The 21,546-nt window shown below is 38.1% G+C and overlaps 2 long non-coding RNA genes across 2 annotated transcripts in view; one reads left to right on the top strand and one right to left on the bottom strand.

Annotated features, from left to right (window-relative positions):
- The window catches only part of LOC110219659 (uncharacterized), a 72,812-nt gene that overhangs the window by 8,813 nt on the left and 42,453 nt on the right, over nucleotides 1-21,546 (bottom strand). The window contains exon 2 of the long non-coding RNA XR_002327710.2: nucleotides 2,276-2,393. This is a non-coding gene — a long non-coding RNA (uncharacterized LOC110219659). The remainder of the gene's footprint in view (nucleotides 1-2,275; nucleotides 2,394-21,546) is intronic.
- The window catches only part of LOC110219668 (uncharacterized), a 37,877-nt gene that overhangs the window by 2,678 nt on the left and 13,653 nt on the right, over nucleotides 1-21,546 (top strand). The window lies entirely within an intron of this gene.

Raw genomic sequence — 21,546 nt, 5'->3', positions numbered from 1 at the left:
CCATGAGAAAGAAAAAAAAAACTAAAGTGAAAATAGTATGCTTCGATCTACATTCAGACTCTATATTTCTTTCTGTGAATTTGGATAGCATTTTCCATCATAAGTCTTTTGAAATTGTCTTGGATTGAAATTGTATTTTGTTTATGTAAAACCTTTTTCATTTAATATAACCAAAATTATCTATTTTGCATTTCACAATGTTCTCTATCTCATGTTTGGTCATAAATTCTTCCCTTCTCCATAGATCTGACAGGTAAACTATTGCTTCCTCTCCTAATTTGCTTATGGTATCACCCATTATGTCTAAATCATGTACCCATTTTGACCTTATCTTGGTATATGGTGTGAGGTGTTGGTCTGTGCCTAGTGACTGCCGTACTACTTTCTAGTTTTCCCAGCAGTTTTTGTAATAGTGAGTTCTTATCACAGAAGCTGGAGTCTTTGGGTTTATCAAACAGTAGATTACTATAGTTACTGACTACTGTGTCTTGTGTACCTAACCTATTCCACTGATCCACCACTCTATTTCTTAGCCAGTACCAAGTAGTTTTGATGATTGCTGCTTTACAATATAGTTTTAGATCTGGTACAGCTAGGCCACCTTCCTTTGCATTTTTTTCAGTAATTCCTTTGATATTCTTGACCATTTTTTCTTCCAGATGAATTTTATTATTTTTTCTAGCTCTATAAAAAAATGTTTTTGGTAGTTTGATTGGTATGGCACTGGATATTCTACCTTTTTTTAAGGCTCAATTCAAATTCAGCCTTTTTCAGCAAAGCCTTCCCTGATTTCCTACTCTGTCCCCAGCCAGGGGAGACAGACTCTCAGCTCTCCCACGAACTCTTATAGCGCTTTGTTTATATTCATCCTACCATTCAATCAATAAAAATTAATTAAGCACTTACTAAATGCCATGCATTGGGAATATAAAGGCAAAGATCAATCAGCCTTTGCCTTCAATGACCTTACAATCTATTGGGATAGGAAACGCATATTCATATAAGTATATATAATGTCCAAAATGAATACAAGGTGGTTATTATAGGAGGATAGGCACCAGCAGCTGTGAGACTCAGAAAAGGCTTTGTGGGGTAGGTGGGTAGCCTCCAAGCTGAGTCTTAAATGGTTCGAGGGATTCCACAGAATCAAAGAAAGTTAGAGGCAGGAAAGATTTCATTCTCATATACTTTCTTTACCATCTTTGTTTATTTTTCATCTATGGGTCTATCTTATCTCTCTTACTAGATTGTGAACCCCACAAAGGCAGCGAATGAATTTTTTTTCCAGCAAGGCAATCAGGGTTGAGTGATTTGTCCAGGGTCGCAGAGCTGACTCCAGGGCAGGTACTGTATCCACTGTACCACCTGGCTGCCCCCAGAAAATGAATTTTAGAAAATACTGAAGAATCTCTAAGTTGGAAGGAACCTCAGAAGTTCAAATCCTAACTGTACTTGAACACCCCTGTCTTCCCCCAAGAACCCCTGCTCATTCTGTGGGAAAATACATTTCCTGCCAGCCCCAATACATTGGGGCCAGTTCTAATTATCACTCACCCATGTTTTCATCGTATATACATGTCTTTTAAAAGTATAAGTTGGCGGAATTCACTCTGCATCTACATCAGGTTTTTTTTTTTTGAGATAGCTACCCCTTTCCTGATCAGCTGAATTAATTTTTTAGAATTTTGTCTTTAAGGACTTCCTGTCCTACCTGGGTTGACTTCCTCTGTGGAATTTTAAGCCATGAAATCTTTTCCTGGACCCTTTGAAACCTACTCACCCCAAATCAAGGAATCACAACAACAATAGTAATAGTAGCATTTATATAGTGCTTTCAGGTTTGCCAAGTACTGAGCGTCTCTTATCTCACACTTTGCTTGACCTTTCTCTCTTTCATGATCACAAATTCTACGACGGTAACTTTCTCCTGACTCTCAACATCCTACCTCAGTATCTGGTTTCTCCTTGTTAGTGAGGAAGTCCAAAATAGCAACTCTTGCTCTTTAGTTTCTGAACTTTTGAAAGGTAAAATTATTATGCATGCCAGACAAGGACTGAGCTGCTCAGCTCTTGATAGAGAGAGAACTCCTGCAGGTGTCCAGCAGGGAAATGAAGTTTCCTATTACTACCACATCAGAGCGATCAGAATCGTAGGCTGCCATTTGGTCTGTGATCTCTGCCCTGCTTATTTCTCTGCAGGCTTTAGACTGGGATAGAAGCTGGAACCAAGACCTCACTCTGCTCCTAGGGTCTGAGCCACACAGTTGCTACTTACCTCTGGACTTGCCTCTCTCTTAGTACACCACTGAGGGCTTACGACAACTCCCTAGCCCAGAACGCCAACCCTGGACACAAGTCACCTTCTCAGGACACCCTGGATCTGTGACCTGACACTGAGAAATGGGAAACAAAAGTGTTCACTGGCACCTTCTTTTCATCTGAATACTTGTTTGAATTTTAAAGCCTCCTTCCTTTTTTTTTTAACCTGGCCCCCACTTATCTCTCCAGTATTCTCATCTTATTCCCCTCCACATACTCTGCTATCCAGTGACACTGTTGCTCCTCAAAGAAGACCCTTCATTTCCTGACTCTGAATTTTCACTGAATGTCCCCTAGGCCTGGAATTGTCTCCCTTTTCATCTCTATCTAAGCCCTGTGGTAGGTGCTATAATTAATATGTCAATTCATTTATATTAAGGGAAAAAAACACAGGAGAAGTGAGAAAGAACCAAACATTTGACCCAAGAAGATATGATATTGATTTTCAAATAAGGAAATTTCAGTGATATTAGAATCTGCACTCTGCTCTACAAGAAAACATTAAGCTGAATCTGAATATGAAGTTTAAAAAATTAGAAAAAAAAAACTACTATAAACCCAGGCACCTAGGTGACATAATGGATCGAGTATTGGGCCTGGAGTCAGAAAGACTAATCCTTCCGAGTTCAAATCTGGTCTCAGATACTTACTAGCTGTGTGATCCTAGACAAGTCACTTAACCTTGTTTGCCTCAGTTTTCCCATCTGTAAAAATGAGCTAGAGACAGAAATGGCAAACTACTCCAGTATCTTTGCCAAGAAAACTCCAAATGGAGTTATGAAGAGTCAGACACAGCCGAAATGACTAAAGCATGAAAACAACGAAAACTATAAACCCAGATACTATGGAGGATTTGACAGGAAAGTGGAAGGAAAATTACATAGTAACTCATAGAAAGAACAAGTTGTAAAGAAGTCAGGTATAATATTTATTCTTTCACATGTCTGCCCACCAATGAAAAGAACATGGGTAATAACAAAATGAAAGGAAAGGTAAAGAAAGTAAATATGACCCCACAGAAATCATTGAAATTTGATGAAATGGAACCCATGACTGGAGAAAGGCAATGAAAGAGGAAGCATTGTTAAAAAAAAAAAAGAGCCAGAAATTGACCTCCTTGAAGAGACAGTGAAGTAACACTGCATACATACCTATGTAAAAATCCATAAAATTAAGGAGAATCCACTTGGGTAAAAATAAATGAAATGTAAGTGATGTCGTGATGGAAATACACTATAGGCAGTTAACATTTATATAGCACTTACTAAGTGTCAGGCACTGTCCTAAGCATCTTACAATTATTGTCTCATTTGGTCCTCATAATGACCCTGGTAAATAGGTACTATTATCCTCATTTTACAGATGAGGAAACTGAGGCAAACAGAAGTTCAGTGACTTGCCCAGAGTCATACAGCTAGGAAGTGTCTGAGGCTGGATTTGAACTCACATCTTCCTGACTCCGGGCCAGCCCTCCATTTTTCCACTGCACCAACTTAATCAGATAGAGGAAATAGATGATGAGTTCTTAATTCATATCATAGAATTGATATTGAAGCGTGATGTAGTAAGGATAGAGGGTTTAAATTACCTGTATATCAGCTATAAGTCTCATTCTGCAAAAGTATGGCAATTTATAAATCCTTGTCTTAGAAGCAATTCATTCTGTTTTGAAGATAAATGAAGCAGTGAAGGGAATTTCTATTGTGGATTTATGTCTGCTCAATAAGAACTTGTTTATAAAATTGAAATCATGGGAATTTGGGAGGGGGAAGGCAATTTTACCGTGTCATCTAGACAACGTAAATCAAGGAAAGGAACACTATTAACCTTATTTCTCCAGGACCTAGTATAGTCAGGAACTGAACACCTTTCACGGTTATGGTTGAAGACTTTCAGACTGAGGAGCAAAGGAAATGCCTAGGTGGAAAGATTCCCATTTATGAAGTTCCAAAATCATCAAATTGATCATCTAGAGTCAAAGTTGGTTGCTGAAAACATGGGGTCCAACAGAGGGGTTAGAGATAGAAGATAGTCTCTACATCAGAAATAGAGGGCTGTTGTCAGAACCAAATAGTTTTTGGGAAATAAGCAAAGAAATTATTTTGCAGGTAGTCTGGAGGACTAAATATTAGGACTGTAGACAGTCTGAGTTCCATGTAGAATTCATACAATGTATAGCACTCAGTTGTTTCTGATAATCATTCAAGTTATAATACCTTCTAGTCTCCTTTAAATTAGATATATTTCTCATCATTTCTAGTGGCAGCACCACTTTCTAAGGAAATAACCATTTCTAGGTAATGGTGGAGAGTATATGCTTCCAAAAGTCTATCCTAACTTTGATAAAGTAGATACCAAAAAGTTCAGAGTGATGTATAGGTATAATCCCATAGCAAGAAACTGTGAAAGGGAGCTGGCTCAAGAGAGATGAATGGATGGAATTCTGAGACTACAATTATGAATGATTCTAATAAGGAAAAAAGAAGGGGAAATGTATAAAGAATCTGATGTAGCTTCATAACAAACTCTTAGCTGATGTTCAAAAAGAAATGCATAAATGATGAAAGCAGTGGCACATAACCAAAGAAGAATACAAAAGATTGGTAAGATTCTCAAGAAAGGCACAAGAATATGCAGAGGCTTGGAAAGAATACTAATAAAAAAAAAGTTGGCATTTAAAATTATGCTAATATCAAGAAGAATAAAAAAAAATTTTTTAAATGACAAAAGAAGGCAGAGCCACTCAAATGCCATATTGTTTCTATCTTCTTAAGAAAGGAATATGGTCCTCAGACTGAAAAGATGAGAATAAACCTAATTAAGAAGAAATTAGAATGAATACCACATAAAGAGAAAATAAGAGAACACCTCATAATTTAAATGGATTTAGGTCTCCTAAAAATGGTTCCCTAACAATGCTACTGTGTTACCTTGCAAAAGTGAATAATCAAGCTTTGTTAAAAAATTAACTTTTTGAAGAATTTTGGAGATTAGAGAACTGAAGATTGGAATTAAGCAAATGCCTCAATTTTCAAAAGTTTGAAATGTGTTATGCAAACTATAGTCCTGTAAGATCAATTTCAAACCCCTGAAAACTATGAAATGGAATATTAATTAAATAGGAGGTTTATGAGTGCTAAAAGTGGAAGTACTGATCAGTAGAAACAATTAGCATCACTGAGGCTGGCCGAGTCATGGAGCAGAGCACTGACCATGGTGCTGATGAGGCTGAGCCCCTAAATATTTTGATATCTGGGCAAAGCTTATTAAAGAAGTGTCTCTCCCCAACTCCCAAACCCCTGCCCCATGATTCATCTGATGTTGAAAACTATAGAAATGGAGTAGCGGATCTACTTATCCAGGTCATTGAACAAACATATGCCTATTATATAAATCAAGACTAGTGCCCAGAGCACTCTTCTTCCCTAGCCACCTAATCTAATCCACATTTATCATGCCAAGGGTGGTTCATCCTTTATAACTCTAGCCACATATGCTGAGAACAGGTTGTTTCAGGATTTAACAGGTTGTTTCAGGATTTAACACTTTCTCAAATTCTTCTTCCCTTGTGATGTCTAGTAATTCAGGAGTTTATTCCTTTTATTGTGGGTTATATATGTTCTACCCAGGTTCTATCCAAAGACAATGGATGCTAATCCAGAGTAGATGAGTCATGTCTTCCATGTACTGGGAATGGTAAGGCCCTTAGTAGGATTTCTCTGATCTATGTTAGCATGGGGGTCTGAATGATGGCAAACCGTTCCAGTATCTTTGCCAAGGAAACCTCGAAATGGAAAGAGACATGGGGTGTAAAAGAGAGGTCAGGATAGGTAAGAGAATAGTCATAAGCAAAAAAAATTCCAGTGCTGCAGAGGGGAACATGAAGGGATGGGGAGGGGGACTAAAAAGAAAGGAAAAAAGAGGAAAACCACTGGGATCAGGACAGGGCAAGTGGAAGAGAAGAGGGATAACAGAACAGAAAGAGCTTGTTACATTCAGAGACCTAAGTGTTAGGCAAACTTCCTCTATACCAACTTTTTCTCATCTGTAAATATGGGAATAGGAGCAAAGAGAGGAAAATTAAGAGGACAAGGGGGAGAAAAGAACAGAATGGAAAGAACTACACAATTAATTATAATGTGAATATGAATGAGATTAATTCATTCATAAAATGGAAGAGTATAGCAGATTGCCTTAAAAAACTGAATACAGCACAATATTGTTTATAGAAAACATACTTGAAACATAAAATTTCACATAAGGTAAAATGAAAGGCTGGAATAAAATGCATTATTCTTCAACTGAACTCAAAAATGTAGAGTATGCAATCACAATTTCAGGTAAGGTTACAACAAATATAGATATGATCAAAAATTATAAGCAGAAAAGCTACTTTATGCTCAAAGGCACCATAGATAATAAATCAATATGAAAACTTAATGTATGTGCACCAAATAGTATAACATCTAAATACTTAAAAGAAAAGCTAATTGAATTGCAAGAAATAGATAATCTTTAAAAAATTAATCTTTAGTGTATTCCTTTCAGACCTAGACAAATATAGCCAAAAGATAAACAACAAAGAAGTTAAGTACCTGAACAGAACTTTAGAAAACTTAGACATGATAGATCTCTAAGTGATTACTGAATGGGAATGGAAAGGAATTTAGATACTTCTTAGCTGTTTATACACCTTTACAAAAAAAAACTGACAATATTCTAGGACAAAAAAATAACTCACAGAAATGCATAAAAGCATAAATACTAAACATATGACCTACTGATTACATTGAAAAAAATATTAAATAAAAGGCTTTTGAAGAAAGGACTTGAAAGTAATTGGAGACAAAGTAATTCCATTTTAAAGAACTGGTTGTTTATAGAATAAATTATAGAAAACAACACATTTCACCAAAGAAAATGATACTGAGACAACATACTAAAACTTATGAGATGCACTGATGCAGTCCTCAGAGGAAAATGTATATCTCTAAATGATTTCACCAATAAAGAATAAATCAATTAATTGGGTACATGATTTTTAAAAATTTAAACAACAAATCAAAAATCCTCAATTCAACAACAAAATAGAAATTCTGGAAATCAAATATGAGAATAATAAAATTGAAAGCAAAAACACTGAATTGATGAATCTAGTTTTTCAGAACAATGAAATAAACAGTTAGCTAATCTGACTTCTAAAAGAGAGAAGAGAACCAAATTCTCTGTATCAAAAAGAAAAAGGAGAATTCACAAAAATTGAAGAGGAAATTTTTTTAATTATCAGAAACTATTTTACCCAATTTCATGCAAAGAATTGGTGATTTGGAAGAAATGGGTAAAGGCAAACAATACAAAATGCCCATATAAAAAAAGAATAAATAAATTATTTAAATAATCCATTATCAGAAAAAGAAATTAAACAAGCCATAAATGAATCCCTGAAGAAAAGAAGACTCCAGGAGTGTATGGTTTTATAAGTGCATTCTGTCAAACATTCAAAGAACAATATATTCTAATATTAGATAAATCATTTGTAAAACTAGGAAAAGAAAGTACCTTTCCAAGTTCTTTACATGATATAAATATGGCCTTGATATCTTAACCAGGGAGAAACTAAGCGGGGAATCTAAACTATAGAATAATATCATTAATGAACATTGATACAAAATTTAAAAATAAAATATTAGTAAGTAGGCTAATAATATATTAGAAAGAGTACATACTATTATCAGGTTGTATTTATGTCAGAATTGCAGGGTTGGTTAAATATAAGAAAATTATAAACACTAACCATGTTAATAACATACATAATTTTAGAATGAGACCTTTCCAGTAAGATAAGGAGGAAAGTAAGAATGTTAGTTATTACTGCTACTGTTTAATATAGTGCTAGAAATGCTATGTCAATAAAAAAAAAGAAAGAAATGGAATAAGGATGGGAGGAAAAGGAACAAAATTACTTATTTCTATAGATGGCATGATGATTTACATATATAAGGGGGTGTGGGTTGTTGCCCATGTAGTTATGTGTGGTTCTGTCTAAATGTGGCTCACTAGAAAGCATGAATAGATATCTCTAGTCTCATTTGCCCACTCTTCTCCAAGGAAGACTTTCCTTCTTACCAGGAGGGGAAGCAGGAGATTGGCATCAGATTCTGGCCACTCAGATTTCCTCAGAGAAAAGATATGTGTGTGTGTGTGTGTGTGTGTGTGTGTGTATGTATATACACACATATATATACATATGTTGAAATCTTGTATATACGCACACATACATACGTATGTATATATATATATACACACATATACATACACATCACACAAATATGTATGTATGTGTGTATATATATATATGTATATATGTACATCAATACACATGCACACATATAAGACACCACTAAATATCGTTAGCCTAGAGAAATATTTTTAGGTTCAAGCTGCCCTCCTGAACTCTATCCCTTAGCAGGAAAAGAGTGTCCCAAGCTCTATATCTAAGTCTTGTCTCCCTACTAAATGCCAGTTCTACAAAAGCTGCACATAAGTGATTTGCAAATAAACACATGTATTGAAGCAAATAGCAAAACCAAGATCAGAGAAGGTATACAGATAAAACTATACCAGAAAACGCAAAGAGTGAGTGGGCTTACCTTCTGAGAGTAAGATATCTCAGCTCAACTGAGAGGGAGTCCCAGATCTTACTCAAGGGAAAATTTCCTAAAATCTCTAGTCTAGTTAGCTGGGAACAGGGACATGATTGAGGTGCTCTCTTCCCTACATGTTAGCTTCTTCCCAGGATCTTTGTCTCCCTTTAGAGATCTCTCCCTGAAGAAAGTCTGGAACCCCATGATTTGTCTCTCAAGACCAGAAGACCAAGATTTTTTTTCTCTCTGACTCTCATCAATTCTACCCTTTCCCCCAACGAAGGTGCAGATCATTGAGTAATCAGTCTTCACCAATGATGAGAGTCCTAGGCAAGGGGCTTTGAGTCTTAGAAAACACTAGAAAGTCAACTAAAATTTAGCTGAAACAATAAATTCAACAAAGTTACAGTATATAAAACAAACCCACATAAATCATCAGCATTCTTATGTATCACCACCAAAACCCATCAGAGAGAGACTGAAAGAGAAACTCCATTCAAAATAACTACAAAAGCTGCAAAATAAATCTATTTTGTAAACACTCACACACACAGGAAATATATTAATCCAACTACACAACACTTTTCAGAAATAAAGACAGAATTAAATAACTGGAGAAATATCGATTAAGCATGGGTAGGTCAAGCCTATATAATAAAACTAAATTAATTTACTTATTCAGTGCCATATCAATCAAACTAACAAAGAATGTTTTATTAAACTAGAAAAAATATTAACAAAAATCATACAGAGTAACAAAAAATAATCAAGAATCTCAAAGGAAGTAATGAAAAAAGCTAGGGAAAAGGAAGGTTCTCAGTACCTGATATGTACTACAAAGCAGTCAATATCATTAAAAAAAAAAACTTGGTACTGGTTAAAAAAAATAGCAAGGTCAATTAGTGAAACAGATTAAACATGTAACAGACAGAAGCAGAAATATACAATAGCATAGTGTTCAATATACCCAAAGACTGATTACTAGGATAAGGATTCACTATATGACAAAAACTAATGGAAAAATTGAAAAGCTATTTGGCAGAAATAAGTTATAGATCAACATTTCACACTGGATGCCAAGATAAACTCTAAATGGATACATGACTTAGACATAAAAGATGATATCATAAGCAATTTAGAGAAGCAAGGAAAATATTTCCTTTCAGATCTATGAATAAGGAAATAGTTCATGACCAACTAAGGAATAGAGAGGGTCTCAGAAGAAAAAAATGGACAATTTTGATTGTTTAAAATTAATAAATTTTTGCCCAAACAAAACTAACACAATGAAAATTAGAAAGGAAATAGCTGAGAGAAAAGTCTGCACCAACTTTCTCTGACAATTGTCTCTTGTCTAAGATATATTAAGGAACTTAAGGTGTTCCTTCCATTTTCTGTTCTGTAACTTCATTTATTCACTCTTTTGGAGCTGGCTTGCCAGTGGCTCAGGGTAGGTACATAATAATACTCACGGTCTCTTTTAACCCCTGTCTCCCCTATGAGCCCAAGGAGTAATTGCACCAACCAATACTTCTGTGTGGAGCAGTTTTCTCGATGACGTTCTGGAATTCTTTGCGCTTTTACAAAATCCCATCTTGTTTTATGATGACTAGGCATTTTGATGTAAATTCAATTGGGTGTCATGGGTCCATTCAATCAGATCTCCTGAGCTGGGACTTAGGACTTAAGTTCTAGTCTTAGCAGTGTGAACTTGGGGGCACATTCATTCAATTCTATGTGCCTCCGTTTCTTTTTTTATTAAAAGAAGTGAAAAAAAATTTTTAATGAAAAAAAAGAAGTGGCTAAATTTGATTACCTCTAAAGTCCTTTCTAGATGAAAGATCCTATTTTTCAGACCCAAGTTCTGATGAAATGGAGATCACTGTCATACAGAGAAGTTAACAGGTCAATCTGTTATAGATGATACTTTCTCAGATGATGGGTAAATCAGAGAACTGCACTGAGGACAAAGTACATTTACATGAGTGTTCTCTCATTAGGCATCTCCATTTCCACAGACATTCTCCCCCTTCTGAAAATGTGTTTATGATACAATAATATCAAAATTACTGGTAGTGAGAGGGTCTAAACTTGATCCTCATTAATTACTTCTAATCTTTATTATCTCTTCCAAAAGTACCACTGCTGATCTTCTCACTAGTCCTCTGTTTAATGAGGTCATTCAAGCTGGCCTTTATGATGGTATTTGTCAGCCTCTCTTCCAATGGCCTTTCAAGAACTTGGTGGAGACTTTTTAATTCCCTGTTGGCCTTTTCTTGGATTTGGTTTTTGTTTTCTGTATACATATGAATATTCTTCAGCATCTTGTTGTAATGGAATTCTGATAGCAACATTGCAATTGGAGGGGTGACGAAATTACAATATTTTGATGGGGCACATAGCATTCATTTGTACACTTAGGCCAATTCCACCAGGCTGGGCCAGATTCTTGTAGGCCTTTCCAGAGAGAGTACAATAGTCAGTGTTCCATCCTGACACCATACACAACACTCACTGCATTTCACACCAATAATATTGGCCACAGATTTGAATTGCAGCTTAACGTTGGAATCCTTTAAAATACCAACCAACAGAGTTCCTTTTCTATAACTCAGCTATGGGGTCTCTGGCCTCTTTAATTTTTATTCATTTGGCCCTTGGTGCCAGAAGCTAAGATTCATCTGTTGTTGTGTTCAGGGTTTAGCAGTTAATTGCAGCAAACCATTCTCCTTACCAACCCTCAGGGATCCTCTGTACCCCGAAAGACCAGTCCTTTTCATTGGACCTGCAGTTTGTTCCTACAATTTGTCAACAGGCTGCACACCCTCTCCACTCTGTTTTGGAGAAGGGGGTAGTATGAGGGAGAATACTAAGCTTCTTGGGATGATGGCTTCCACCAGCACCAGGCCAGATCAGAAATCAATTGTTTGGCCACCCTAGGAGGAAAACACTTTACTGGGTGAGTTGGGCTATGTCAATAGATGTGTAAGACTATATAGGGAAACATTCAGGTCCAGCAAGGCCCCTTGATGGGAGCTGAAGATTTCGCAGTAATTTGCCCACTGGGAACTTCATAATTAGTATGGGTAGGAAGCAGATGCTTAAAGCTTTCAGTAATGAACCCTATGCTCTGCAGGCAGCAGAGTGATATATAGATATAGACATAGATAGATAGATAGATAGATAGATAGATAGATAGATAGATAGGTAGGTAGATAGATAGATATAGTTAACATGAAGCCCCAGAGGCAAAGCTGATGCTGTTCTATGATATTTACTGTTCCCCCTTCCCTCCCTGCACACACACACACACACACACACATACACACCTTATTTACTTACTCTCTAAGAATCTTGATTTGATTTCTAGATAGCAGGATAGCTGCTTTCAAGTATTTAAAAGAGTATCATGTGAAAGAAAAGTTGTTCTGCTTGGCCCCAGAAGAATACCACCAGGAGCAAAGGGTGGAAACTATAGAAAGATAGATCAAGGCTTGGTGCAAAAAGACAACAATAACTTTTTCTTTTTTTTCTTAACAACAACTTTCTAACCATGATAACCAAAAGTTCAATGGTCTATCTCAGGACCTCACTAGAGGTTTTCAAGAAAAGGCTAGAGGACCACTCATCAGACAAGCTGGGGAGGTCACTCCTTCAGGTACAGGTTGGATTAGATGGCATCATAGGATCATAGATTGAGAGCTGTAAAGAACAACTCCCAATTTTACAGATGAGTAAACTGAGGCACAGAGAGGTTCCCATGATTTACCTGAGGTGACACAGGTAGTAAGTGTCTGAAGTAGAAATTGAACCCAGGTCTTTCTATATCCATGTCTAATTCCCTATCCACTCAGCCAGTGGCATCAAACTGAAATAGAAATGGGTGGCTAAACCATGCATAAGGATCTCTGCAGGCTGCATATTGACTTAGAAAACCACCAATAGCCATTATCTATGTTTTAGTGTATTTTTTGAAATATTTCTCAATTACATTTTAATCTGGTTCTATAGTCTTGGGCACCTCTGCCCAAAACCAACTGACATGCTTTGATTCTGGAAGGATGCACAACTCAAACTTCAAATTTACTACTCTGGGTTCCTCCCAATGGTTTATTTCTATCACCCCCACCTCCCAACTCTTTTGCTTCCCTGATGAGGAGCTCATTTTGATTTCCTGATAACCATTCTTGTTTGCCCCTACCTGTTAATTACTCAGCCACTCTTGGCTCTCATTTTTTCCTTCTGACTGCTTCCAGCCCTCTCTCTCTCTCACTTACATCAGTACGTCAGCAATTTAGCACCCAACCACTCTCACTCATCCCAGCCCAATAGGCCCCAGATGGATGCAAAACCAGGCATTGGGCCAGGCTGCGGGGCAAGGAAGGAGAGCTGACAGGCCTTGGGTGTTGGAGGCAACCCCAAAGGGGATGCAGGGGGAATGTCAGTCACTTCTCTAGTCGATCTTCCAGGGCTTTAAAGCTGCAGATGCACAGCCAGAAAGCACTCATCAGGGTACCCCCATCAGCCACTCTGGAGGTTGGGAAAGAGGGAGGAAGCAGAAAATAAGGAAAGGGAAAGAATGAAAGGAGCCCAGGAGGGGAAGACAGGAGGGTCATTGCAGAGGACTTTGCAGACACTTAAGAACTGGGTCAGTGTAATTAAAGGTCAAAAAGAAAATAGCTCCCCCTTTCCTCTCCCTCTCCCCTATGTACAGCATATTTGCATTGTTAAGGCCCCATGTTGGCTACTAAGCAGAAGGAAAGAGGAAGTGAGGGTTTCTAATAGGATGTCACACTGAAACCATTTGTGATGTAGCCACAAATTTGCAATACAATACTTAGGCTGTAGAGATTTTGGTCATTGATCCCAAGAGGCAAGATCTAGGTGCTTTGAAGATGAAAAGAAAGATGAAGTCTGTCTTCCCATTTCCTCTTCTCCAATCTTTCCTCCACCAGGTGCTCCATTTGGTCATGCCCTCTCCACACTCCTTGTTTCTCCTAAAAAACTTGAGCGCTCATCTTTCATTTACACTATGACTTAATGACTCACAATTCAATTCCTCGCCTCTTGGGTAGTGTGGAACCAAAGGATCATCTGGTATAGCCCTTTCATTTTATAGAAAAGGAGACTGAAGACCAGAAAAAGGAAATGATTTGCCTGAGATCACCTAGCAAGTTAATGGCAGTCTAATTTCCAGTGCTTTCCCCCATCAATTCTGAACACATTTATTAGCAGGCTAACCAAACCCACTTTACACCCCTAAACTGATCTAATACATTTCAAAGCCAAGATAAAATCGCTATGGACTGACTGTTGGCAAAGACAGTAATATAAAAGGGATTGGAGCCTTATGTTAAAGGTTTAAGCCAGCCAATAAGGGATACCTGAAGCTGAACCACATAGCATGTTAACTAATGCGTAAGGTGGTCAATGATCCTGAACCAAGTGAATTCCATTTGAGCTTTGTTAGTTTGCTAACAAACTTTCTGTTACAGTACAACCCTCTTTCTAGATCTAGTAATGACTTTCCTGCCTGAAGGAACTGTCCACCCTCTTTTGGAACAATCTAAGGTCCCAGGATTCTCTGCCAACCTATTTTATCCCCATTCTATCATTAGACCCTGGATGTTTAAAAGTCTTAGAAGTTGATAGATGAATTCCTCAAACCAAGAACATTAAGTATCCCCAAGTGCCAAAGAGATCCATAAAACAGGTGGAAGCCAGACATGGTTCTCATTATACAATGTTCCCACCATCTTGCTTTATCTACACTGAAAGAATAGGAAGGGAAGGGGCAGCTAGGTGGTACAGTGCATACAGCACCAGCCCTGAAGTCAGGAGGACCTGAGTTCAAATTTGACCTCAGACCAAACACTTGACAGGTACTAGCTGTGTGACCCTGGACAAGTCACCTAACCCCAATTGCCTAAAAATAAGTTTTTTTTTAAAATGGGAAGGGAATATTGAGGGAGGAGGAGGTACAGGCTGTGTGTATGAGTGTGTGTGTGTGTGTGTGTATATGTGTGTGTGTGTGTGTGTCTGTGTCTGTGTCTGTGTCTATGTGCATACATGTTCACAGGCTCTACCTCCAAATTGCATTCTTTGGCTCCAACACTTTGCTTTTACAATTTGGTTTTCATTTGCTTTCAACCTCATTCATTTCTTGTTATTTGTCTATGAGAGAAGAAGGCAAAGGTCGGGGAGGAAAATCAACTTTGGGGTTCCCTAATTAGGGACTGCATTCTTGTTCATGGATTTCTTCAAAGACAGTTGACTCCTTTCTCCCACTCACTGAGAAACTTAAAACACATTTACCAGGATTGATGAAACTTGCAGCCTATAACCTATGCAAAATTCTCCTCATTTTGGAATAGCATGCAACATTCTATCAATTATCTCCTTGCTTTTCACAATTTAGCCACTTTGGCAGGAGATTTCTATCTCTCCTCATGCCATCCCTGCCATGGATTTCTATCTCACTTGGGAATTTAATAAAGAAGAAAAAAATGTGTCAGATCATTCTTCCTCAAATGTGAAGCATTTTAGCCCTTTTTCATCTTCACTTGGTCTGTGAGGTCTTGGTGGTGGTGATCCCTGAAGTGGATCATATTCAAGGATCCTTAACTTGGAGTCAAAGAGCTTGAGAGTTTTAAAGAAATATTTTGGTAACTGTTTGCTCTGATCTTGGAGTTACCATGATTCCCAAGCTATCTTACCTACCCCAAAGCATGGACCCAGAAGTCCCAGTGAAGTCCTTAGTTCATCTCCCATGAAGCCATATGTCACTTTCCTTTGGACCTTCCCTTCAACATTTCCAGATAAAGGGATCTATTGTTTTCATAATTGTTAGGATCATCTCATTCTGTTTTTGTTTTGGTTTTTTTGGTTTGGTTTGGTTTTTTGCTAGGCAATGGGATTTCAGGCTGGAAAAGTCTCCTGCTCCTGGGAGGGTGGGAGTTGGAATTCCTGGGGACTACTGGCACCTGAAGGAATGGGAGAGCATGGAAGTAGGGAGGAGATTTTCAAGCAAATGTAGGGGGGGAAAGGTCAACAAGAGAAGGCATAAGTCAGTTCCTATGGACTGATTGTTGGCAAAGACAGTAATATAAAAGGGATTGGAGCCTTATGTTAAAGGTTTAAGCCAGCCAATAAGGGATACCTGAAGCTGAACCACATAGCGTGTTAACTAATGCGTAAGGTGGTCAATGATCCTGAACCAAGTGAATTCCATTTGAGTTTCGTTAGTTTGCTAACAAACTTTCTGTTATAGTACAACCCTCTTTCTTCATCTAGTAATGATGCCACCACGGGGCTTGTCCTCCCTGATATTTGCAATAATTGGCATTGTTCTGGGAGTAAGGCACAATGGAAAGGGAGCATCCATAGGGCAAGCCCTCCAAAGCAGTGGCAGAAAGTGCCTAGAGTGGGGATGTCCTGGAAGCTTTAATTACATGGAGAATACAAAGAAAAGAGAGAGAATAGACAATTACAGGAGTCATGAATCAGAGAATAAGGGTCTGGAGAAAACAGAAGGAGAAAATAGATAATGAAGAGCATGAGAGAAATTCTTTTTGGAAAGGGGCACCAAAAATGAAATTTAAAAATAAAACTAATGAATAGGAATAGCTTAAGGGGAGGACAGGAAGGGGAAATCTCAGAAGAAAGAGAAGGAAGACATATATAACCAGATAGAAACATGAGATAAAAAGGAACTAATAAACAAAACCCCTAAAGGATATCAAATTAGAAGGGGAAATCAGAGGTGAGGGGAAGAGAGCCAGTGGAAACAGAAGACCTAAAAACACCCAAAACAGTAAAGTAACTGAAGAAACCTAAGACTGTATTTATAGCAGGAGAAAGAAAAAGATCTTAACTTGAAAAAAATCACTTTAGAGACAGATGAGGTAAAGTATAAACCTAACTCATAACTTTAAATGTGAATGGATTAAACCATCCAACAAAAAGAAAAAGAGTGACAAATTGGATAAGAAATTTGTTGATTATGAGAAACACATTGTAAAAACAAAAACACACAAAATAAAACTAAAGAGATGAAAAAAAATTACCATGTGCCAAGTTTATCTAAAACAATATACACAGTAACTACAACAGTGTAAATAAAAAGACCAACACCCCCAAAACACCCAAAAATCAAAACACCCAAATCAAAATCAAAACAACATCCAAACAAAAAAACAAAGATAAATTCAGCAAAATTACAAAGATCAAGCCGGACTAAGAATGAGGAGATTTAAGAAGACAATCCCAACTTACATCTTTGTGGAGGTAAAAGATCCTCAGGTGTTACACATTACATGTGTTTTTGGACTTTTTCAATGTTTTGATCAGTTATGCTGACTTTTTTTTTTCTCTCCAAAAATACTATTGTCATACAGGATGGCACCCTAGGAGGAATAGAGGGAGGGATACATGGGATATTATGGTGATATAAGAAACAAAATATTTAAAAGGGGGGGACTGAGAAAGCTGTCTTGCAAAAGGTAAGATCTTAGCATGACCCATAAGGCATCACAAGCACATGTGCAAAGTAAAATTCATTTCCTTCACCCTGAAAGGCCCTCTTCCCAGATTTTTCTATTCCTGCTGAAGACACTGTCCCATCAGTCACCAAGGTGCCCAAGCTCAAAGATATCCTCACCTCTTTACAATTGTTCATGCCACATATCCAATTAATTGCCAAGTGTTATTGATTCTACCTTCATTATATTTTTCATATGGCCCCTCTCCACTAGCACAGTCACTAGTCTTACATAGAGCTGGAATGCAGATTCAGTTCCTGTAACTCCACATTCAACATTCTTTAGGGTACATCAAACAACTTCAGAAGAAGGTAAGCAGTTTCTACAATTGAATGCCTCAGGGACCCAATCACGCACTATACACTCTGCTGGGTAAGGCCTCCTAACTGTCAATATTTACCTTCATTAAACTTTGTAATTTATTAAGAGGCTTAAAATCATTACCACAGAAGTCATATATTGTATTTGAAATTTAAGGTACCAGTTTCTGAGCACAATCAGTCTAACAGTGACCTATAACTGTTAAGAAAGTGAGTCAGACTGGCAACCTCAGCAAAGCCAGTGACTCCAGTGAGAAGAGGTCTACTACAAAGAAGGGGTCTTGGTAGACATGGAGAAAAGTGACAAGTGGTAGGGTTGAGGCAGAAACATTATGATTGACTATTCTAAGGAAGGTAGCTGGCATTCATGTGAGGTTAATCACTGTGGGATCTGCATCTTGTAATCATTGCTAGGGAATCAAAACTACCAGACTTGCTGTCTTCTTGGAAAAGAAAAAAAAAATTCTTCTAATTGCACAAGGACAGGCAAGGACAGATGACGTATCTTTTGCAGACGAAACCAAATTAACTTGCGGGGCTTAACAATAACAAACAGATGTCCTGGATGTATCCCAGGGGTTACCAGTACGAGAGATAACAACTCTTCTTTTAATTATAACTATAAACCAACTCAGAGGGAAAGCTGATTCCTGAGCTCAACTCAAGGACAGAAATCTAAGGGAAATCTAAGAAGCAATACAGTATTAATTCAATTTTCTTCGCATGGAATGAGACTTGAGCCTTTTTGCCACAGTTATCAGCCCTACCTCTCCTCATTCCTGTAAAATCAAGTGAATGATCATAGAGATTAAATTCAATTCATCTTCACTGAGTACATACTATATTCTAGGCTGTGCTACATGGTGGAGACACAAAGACAAAAATGAATAGTCCCTGCCTTCAATGGGCTTCCATTTTACTGGAATAAAGTAACAGATGGCCAGATGAGTAAATACAAAATGACATTGCAAGGTGGGAGGTGGCAACTGCCAATAACTTGAAGAGTTTAAAAGGTCTTCTTTAGAGGTGGCACCTCAGCTGTTTTTTGAAAGTAGCTAAAGTTTCCACTTCCAGGAGCCAAGATGGCAGAGTGAAAAGGTAGTCGCTCTCACTCTCCCCTATCAACCTCTGAAAACCCAGAAAATATCACACCAGAAAAAGATCCTGGAACAGTTGAACTGGAAGAAAGACGGGGCTAGCAAATGGGTCTCCCAGTGCCTCAACAAAAATAGGGGAAGCAGCACTGCAGGGGGCCCCAGGAGGATAAGCACCCTGCAGCATTCATCTGAAAGGAGCCAGAGAAAGCAACCTAAAGTCTTCATAAAGCCCCAGCCTTGCTGGGTAAGCTGTCAGAACCCCAGGAAGAGATCCTGAAGCCCGGGTAGTGGAGTGGGCAAGCACCAACACCTGGACCTCTGGGTGCCTCAGTGAGGGTGAGGGAGATGGGGGAGGCTGGCTCAGAAAACCACCAGGTGCCTCAGCACTCCACTGCAAAGGAATGTCCCAGTGCATTAGCAGAAACAAGGGAGGCAGCATTACAAGGGGCCCCAGGCAGATAAACACCCTGCAGCACCCATCTAAAAGGAGCTGAAGAAAGCTAAAGGAAAGGAAAAGCAGGCAACCTAGAATTGCCTGAAAGTTCCAGCCTTGCTGATTCCAATCCAACATGAGGTAAGCTGCCAGAAACCTACAGCTTCCAATTACCAGCATAACAGGTCCCAGCACACAAAGCCAGTGACCAAGACCTGGGCTCCCAACACAAGAAGCTTGGGTCAGTGCCTTCTGTTCCCCAGCAGGAGAGCTCAATCTCTTTAAAGGCCAGGGAATAAAGAAACACCATGAGTAAAAAGAAACGTACCATAGATTCATATTATGAGAAGAGTGAAGATCAAGACAGAAATTCTGAAGAGGACAACATTGTCAACAAACCCACATCTGCAACAAAAGGGAATATGAACTGGTCTGAAGCCCAAAAAGCCTTCTTAGAAGAGCTCAAGAAGGATTTTAATAGTCAAATGAGAGAGGTAGAAGAGTCCTTCAAAAATACAATTGGCCAATTGGAAAAAAAATACACTGAAGAAAACAAGTCCCTAAAAAACACAATTGGCCAATTGAAGAAGGAAGGACAAAAACTAACAGAAGAGTACACTGAAGAAACAAGTCCCTAAAAAACCAATTGGCCAATTGAAGAAGGAAGTACAAAAACTAACAGAAGAAAACAATCTGTTAAAAACTAGAATTGGACAAATGGAAACTAATGTCTCTATGAGAGAGCAAGAATCAGTCAAACAGAAACAAAAAAATGAAAAAATCGATGAAAATGTAAAATACCTCATCAGTAAAACAACCGACCTGGAAAATCGACTCAGGAGAGACAATTTAAAAATTATTGGACTACCTGAAAATCATGATGAAAAAAAGAGCCTGGACAGTATCTTTCAGGAAATCATAAAGGAAAACTGCCCGAAGTCCTAGAACCAGAAGGGAAAATAACCATAGAAAGAATCCACCGATCACCACCTGAAAGAGATCCCAAATTGACAATGCCAAGGAATATAATAGCAAAATTCCAAAATTACCAGATGAAAGAGAAGGTGCTGCAAGCAGCCAGAAAGAAACAATTTAAATATCATGGAACCACAGTCAGGATTACACAGGACCTTGCAGCTTCTACATTAAAAGACACAGGGCATGGAACATGATATTCCAAAGGCAAAGGAGCTTGGAATGCAGCCAAGGATCAATTACCCAGCAAAAATGAGCATCATTTTTCAAGGGAGGAGATGGATATTCAACGAAATAGGAGACTTCCAAACTTTCCTGATAAAAAGACCAGAGCTCAACAAAAAATTTGATCTTCAAGTACAGGACTCAAGAAGGACTTAAAAAGGTAAATGGGACAGAAGATACAATATGTTGTTAATAAGGGGGGGGCTGTTTAAACCCCTACAAGGGAATATGAGATTGCAACCCTTGAGAACTCTATTGTTATTACACCTTGTTAAAGGAGTATACATAAAGAGGGTGGATATTAGTTGACTTTGATGTAATGATAAAAAAAAATCTAATCAAGTAAATGGATCCAAATAAGTGGATCAATCTGATCTTAGAAAAGTACTGAGAAAGGAGGAGGCAGACAAGGGTAAATTACATTACAGGAAAAGACACAAAATCCTATTACAGCAGAGGGAAAGAAGGGAGGGGGAGCATTGTTTGAACCTTACTCATCAGATTTGGCTCAAGAAGGGCATAACATAATCAGTTAGGTATAGAAATCTAACTTGCCCTATAGGCAGTAGGAGGGAAAAGGGGAAAGAAAAGGGAGGGGGAAAGAAAGAAGGGGAAGGGAGGAAGAAGCAGTAAGAGTAAAGGGGAAGAAAAGGGAAAGGGATAATAAAAGGGAGGAGGGACTGAAGGAGGCGTGGTCAAAAGCAAAACACTAGTGAAGGGGGAAAGGAAAAAGGAGAAAGAAAAGCATAAATGGGGGAAAAGGATGGAGAAAAAGACACAGATAGTAATCATAACTGTGAATGTGAATGGGATGAACTCTCCCATAAAAGGAAAGGATTGCAGAATGGATTAAAAACCATAATCCTACAATATGTTGTTTACAGGAAACACATTTGAAAAAGAGTGACACATACAGGGTAAAGGTAAAAGGCTGGAGCAGAATATATTATGCTCAGCTGAAGTAAAAAAAGCAGGGGTAGCAATCCTGATCTC

The sequence above is a fragment of the Phascolarctos cinereus genome, unplaced genomic scaffold, assembly GCF_003287225.1.
Source record: "Phascolarctos cinereus isolate Bilbo 61053 unplaced genomic scaffold, phaCin_HiC Scaffold_5;HRSCAF=322, whole genome shotgun sequence".
NCBI lineage: Eukaryota > Metazoa > Chordata > Mammalia > Diprotodontia > Phascolarctidae > Phascolarctos > Phascolarctos cinereus.
The sequence above is the reverse complement of the archived record's forward strand: the minus strand, read 5'-3'. Positions and strand labels throughout refer to the sequence as shown.